Raw genomic sequence first — 6,058 nt, 5'->3', positions numbered from 1 at the left:
CAAGGCACACTGTCTGAGATGAGGAAGAAGGTTTGTATGCCCAGTGTGCTTCTCGTGGGACAGAACATTCCTGCTCTCGGAACACGGGCAGAACTCGAACTCAGAACACCAGAGGAACTTACACACTTGGGCTGTGGGATCTTGAGTTTTGTTGTCAGAAATGTATTATGCCGTCTCATTTTATTTCCATTCCTCTCGGATTTAGAACTCAAGGGAGATTCGGGAGAGAAGGAGTAGCGAGTTCCTGGTACACAGCACCACCGCAAACAGCAACGCCAGCAGCGGCAGATGGTGGTAGCAAGCTCCCGGTACACAGTACCACAGAAAGGAGCACCATCAGCAGCTGACGGGCATCGGTGCAGGACTCAAGGCAACCCAAGACCAGAACGCAAGTCCTATGCCTGCCCTGAGCCCTTGCTAGAAATTGCCAGAAGAGAGAAGCCCAGGCTGGCCATATTTATGTCCTCCACTTTTCAAGTATGGGGAAACGCCTCTTCAATGGGAAAACACACCAGAAATCCTTCTTCCGTCCTGACGAGCCAGGCTGGGGCTGACTCGAGAGCATCTGTGGAGACCCCGGGACAGACGCACCGAGTCATCCGGCTGGGGCAAGTGACCTAGCTCCCCAGCACCAAGACCGCCTCTGCGCGTCCCCGCTCCCGGCCCGCTGCGCGCTCCCGGCCCGCTGCGCGTCCCCGCTCCCGGCCCGCTGCGCGTCCCCGCTCCCGGCCCGCTGCGCGTCCGCGCTCCCGGCCCGCTGCGCGCTCCCGGCCCGCTGCGCGCTCCCGGCCCGCTGCGCGTCCCCGCTCCCGGCCCGCTGAGCGCGTCCCCGCTCCCGGCCCGCTGCGCGTCCCCGCTCCCGGCCCGCTGCGCGCTCCCGGCCCGCTGCGCGCTCCCGGCCCGCTGCGCGTCCCCGCTCCCGGCCCGCTGCGCGCTCCCGGCCCGCTGCGCGTCCCCGCTCCCGGCCCGCTGCGCGCTCCCGGCCCGCTGCGCGTCCCCGCTCCCGGCCCGCTGCGCGTCCGCGCTCCCGGCCCGCTGCGCGTCCCCGCTCCCGGCCCGCTGCGCGTCCCCGCTCCCGGCCCGCTGCGCGTCCCCGCTCCCGGCCCGCTGCGCGTCCCCGCTCCCGGCCCGCTGGGCGTCCCCGCTCCCGGCCCGCTGCGCGTCCCCGCTCCCGGCCCGCTGCGCGTCCCCGCTCCCGGCCCGCTGGGCGTCTGCGCACCGCTCTGGGCTCACGGTTCATCCACGCGGACGGCCGTCCGTGAGCAGCCGGGGCCGCGGGGCGCCTGCCCCCTTCCCCACAGCTCCCTGGCAGCGTGGGGACGAAGGGAGCAGAGCCGCCATTGCTTCCTTCTTTTCCTAAAAATAAGTCAGTCAACTGCTCTCCCCCAGCTGCCTGTGTAAGGCGACACTTCTGACTCAGATCCATGGAAACGCGAATCGAAGATGTGTAGTGAGCCAGCACCAAGGTCCTGGGGCACAAAATCAGCGGACCTCCAGTGCGGCCGGGAAGGCAGGTGGGGTCTGAACCCCTTCCTCTGCTTCCCGGCCCCCCAGCACGTGCTCCAGACCCCTCCACGCCACCCTGCTGCTCAGCACGCCTTTCCTTCCTCCGTGTGTGTGAGTGTGTGAGTGTGAGTGTGTGTGTGAGTGAGTGTGAGTGTGTGAGTGTGTGTGTGAGTGTGTGTGTGAGTGTGTGTGTGAGTGTGTGAGTGTGTGTGAGAGTGTGTGTGTGTGAGTGTGTGAGTGTGTGAGTGTAGGGCAGCTGTGTGTGTGCGCGCGCGTGTGTAGGGCAGCTGTGTGTATTGTGCGCGTGTGTGTGCGTGTGTGCGTGCGCGCGTGTGTAGGGCAGCTGTGTGTGTGTAGGGCAGCTGTGTGTGTGAGTGTGTGTGCATGTGTGCATGTGTGTGCATTGCACGCGTGTGTGTACGTGCATGTACGTGCGTGTGTGTAGGACAGCTGTGTATGTGTGCATGTGTGCCTGCGTGTGTAGGGCAGCTGTGTGTGCGCGTGTGCGTGTGTGTAGGGCAGCTGTGTGTATGCATGCGTGTGTGTGCGTGTGTGTACATGCATGTGTGTGTGTAAGTGTGTGTACGTGCGTGTGTGTTCGTGTGTGTGCGCATGTGTGTGCGTGCGTGTGTGAGTGCATGTGTGCATGTGTGTGCGCGCGTGTGTACGTGCACGTGTGTGCGTGTGTGTATGTGCACGTGTGTGTGCGTGTGTAGGGCAGCTGTGTGTGCGCACGCGCGTGTGTGTACGCGTGTGCGTGTGCGTGTGCGTGTGCGTGTGCGCGTGTGCGTGCACATACGTGTGTGTACGTGTGTGCGTGTGTGCATGTGTGTGCGTGCGTGTGCGCGTGTGTACGTGTGTGCGCGTGTGTGCATGTGTGTGCGCGCGTGTGTGCACGTGTGTGTGCACGTGTGTGTGCGTGCGTGTGTGTGTGCGCGCGCGTGGGCCGCTGTGTGTGCGTGTGTGTGCGTGTGCGCGTGTGTGCGCGCGTGTGTGCGTGTGCGCGCGCGTGTGTGCGTGTGTGTGCGTGCGCGCGTGTGTGCGTGCGTGTGTGTGCGTGCGCGCGCGCGTGTGTAGGGCCGCCGTGTGCGGTCGGCGAGGGCGCTGCGCTCCCGCACGGAGGCAGAGCAGCCCCGTGAGCTGTTTAATGGCGGCAGGAAGGCCAGCGCGAGAGTCAGACGCAAGGCCGCTCCGGGTTCAGGCGGCTCAGAGAGCCGCGAGGGCGAGGGCGAGGGCGAGGGCGAGGGCGAGGGCGAGGGCGAGGGCGAGGGCGAGGGCGAGGGCGAGGGCGAGGGCGAGGGCGAGGGCGAGGGCGAGGGCGAGGGCGAGGGCGAGGGCGAGGGCGAGGGCGAGGGCGAGGGCGAGGGCGAGGGCGAGGGCGAGGGCGAGGGCGAGGGCGAGGGCGAGGGCGAGGGCGAGGGCGAGGGCGAGGGCGAGGGCGAGGGCGAGGGCGGGCACCACCCCGACCCGAGAGGCTTCCAGAAGGGAGCAAGCGGGAGAGGGGCGGGTGCGGCTCGGAAGAGGGCGGAGAGGACAGGGCAGGAAACAGAGGCAGAGAAGCAACTGCAGAAGCAGCGCCCACCGCCCCCGAGGCCTCGGACTCCGCCCAGCCCGGCCTCCCCCTGCACCGCCCAGCCCGGCCTCCCCCTGCACCGCCCAGCCCGGCCTCCCCCTGCACCGCCCAGCCAGGCCTCCCCCTGCACCGCCCAGCCCGGCCTCCCCCTGCACCGCCCAGCCAGGCCTCCCCCTGCACCGCCCAGCCCGGCCTCCCCCTGCACCGCCCAGCCCGGCCTCCCCCTGCACCGCCCAGCCAGGCCTCCCCCTGCACCGCCCAGCCAGGCCTCCCCCTGCACCGCCCCCGAGGCCTCCCCCTGCACCGCCCAGCCAGGCCTCCCCCCTGCACCGCTGAGGCCTCGGACTCCGCCCTGCACCGCCCAGCCAGGCCTCCCCCCTGCAGAGCTCTCCGGTGAGCACCCAACCTATTGCTGCCTGATCTCCTCCTGGGCCTGGAAAACAGGACAGGGGAATAATCAGGATGAGCTGAGCCCTTCCTCTCTTGAAGGGAACAAGTTACAGCACTCGAAATACTGGCCAGGTGCCACTAAAACAAAGTTCTCTGGCTGGGGGCAGCTCAGTGATCAGACACTAACCCAGCAGGTCCGAAGCCCTTGGATTCACACCACCGAGAGAAATGGGGGAGATGGAGGGAGGAAAAAGGAGGAGAAGGGAGGGCAGGGAAGGGGAAGGGAGGGGAAGGAGACAGAAGGGGGAGGGGAAGGGGAATGGAAATGAAAAAGAAAAGGGAAAGGAAGACAGATGAGGAGAGAGAGAAAGAGGAGGGGAGGAGAAGAGAGGGGAGGAGAGGAAAGGGGAGAGGGGAGGAGGGGAACAGGAGAGGAGAGGAGAGGAGGAAGAAGAGGGAAGGGAAGAGGAAAAAGGAAGGAAGGAGAGAAGGGGGAGGGGAAAGGAAGAGGAGGGGAGGAGAGGAGAGGAGGAAGAGGAGAAGAGAGATTCTAAGGTGTAAATTTGCTCTAAGTATGTAGATGCACAAAAGATTACAATGCCACAATTTTTAACCAAGTGACAGCCAATAACATAGAAGAAAAACTTCAGCCCAGCAGTGCCTTCGCTTCTCCTGTGGCCTGGGTGACCCGGCAGAGGGCTGTGAAGAGTGAGTTACCTTCTCAAATGGCCAGGGCCGCGTAGCAGCTGGCTCAGGAGAACTCACATCTGCTCTGGGCACACGCAATGCTTTCATTAAAGGACCCCACAGGGCCTCTAAGTACATCAGATACAAAGAAAATCACTGATAAGCTAGAGACAATTGAAATTAAAACTCACTGTTCATTACCACACATTGTTCAGACTGTGAATGGGAGCCCAGACAAGGAGGGGGGAGAGGGAGAGAGAGAGAGACAGAGAGAGAGGGAAAGAGAGAGAGAGAGAATTTTCAAGGCACAAATCTGTGCTCGTCACTTCATGCTGCCATAATACAACATCATAATTTATAAATAGCAGCAATTTGTTCCGCGGTGTTTTGGAGTCTAGAGGTATCTGAAGATTTGTGTCTAGAGGCTGCTTTCTTTCCACTGTGTCTCCACCTCACCCAGCAGAGAACAGAGCAGCTTCCTCAACCCCAGTTGATTTCCAGAAGGAAATCTACTTAAAATAGCCTCCCAAAGTAGAGAGAGATAGAGCTAGAGAGGACAGAAGGAAGAAGCAGGAAGAGGGGAGAAGGAACGGAACTGGGAAGAAAGCTGTGTCTGAGAGGACAGCACCTGCTGCTCTCAGGAGCTCCTGCCTTTGGGCCCAGTGCCCCGGCATGGCTACCCTGTGAAGTCTCATGTCTACCCCAGGGGAGTTCCCTCCATGTCTCAACACTGTCGTTCCCCCAAATCCCTCTTCTATGCTGTTTTCTCTCAGCAGCAATCTCAAGGAAATAGTTTCAATGGTTCTTCACAAACTACTTTTTGATTTTTATTATTTATATCATTTATTAGTTATGATGATGATGACCAATGTCATCTCTTTCCACAGTCTCACCCACCCCTCCCCTACCCACTCCCCCACGCCTTCCCTGGCTCTTCTTAATTCTGTAGGATGTGCATTGAGTTCTTCACTGCCTTCTTCCTCTCGTCTCTTCTTCCTTTATATGAGCCTTTCCCTTGACCCCACCCTACCCACTTCCTGACATTAGAGTGCTGAACTTCGATTTTACCTTTCTAGGGAATTACACTATTTGAGATCGCCCTTGAATGAACCATACTTCAGTTAATACAAATCAAAACAACATTGAGATTCCACCTCACCCCAGTAGAAATGGCCATTATCGAGAAAACAAATGATAGATGCTGACAAGGATGCGACTGGGGGGGGGGTATAAAAGTCAATATGCTGCTGGGGGGTGTAAACTTCATCAACCACTCTGGAAAGCAGTGTTGAGGAGCACCAAAAAATTAAGAGCTGGGCGTGGTGGCTTACATCTGTAATCCTAGCTACTCAAGAGGCTGAGATCTGAGAATTGCAGTTCAAAGCCAGCCTGGGCAGGAAAGTCTGTGAGTCTTATTTCCTAAAAACCAGAAGTGGAGTCATGGCTCAAGTAGTAGTAGAGTGCTAGCCTTGAGCAAAAGAGCTCAGGGACAGCACCCAGGCCCTGAGTTCAAGCCCCATGACCAAAAAAAAAAAAAAAAATTAAACATAGAACTACCCCATGATCCAATTCCACTCCTGGGCATTTACCCAAAAGATTACAAACCAGGGTAAAGACACCAGCACAACCATGTTTATGCCAACACTATTTGTAATAGCCAAGGTATAGAATCAACCCACATGCCCCTCAGTGAACAAATGGATCAAGAAAATGTAGCATATATACACAATAGAATTTTACTCATCCATTAGAAAGAATGATATTGTACCATTTGGGAAAAAAAAGAAAAAGGAAATACCTGAAAAGAATTTGTTACGTGAAATAAGTCAGGCCCAGAGAGACCAAAAAAGCATGTTTTCCCTCATATGTGGAAGTTAGATTTAGCTTATAAACTTACAAGTA

Source organism: Dipodomys merriami, unplaced genomic scaffold, assembly GCF_024711535.1.
Source record: "Dipodomys merriami isolate MVZ:Mamm:240054 unplaced genomic scaffold, mDipMer1.0.p SCAF_32, whole genome shotgun sequence".
Lineage (NCBI taxonomy): Eukaryota > Metazoa > Chordata > Mammalia > Rodentia > Heteromyidae > Dipodomys > Dipodomys merriami.
Note: the sequence above shows the minus strand (reverse complement) of the source record.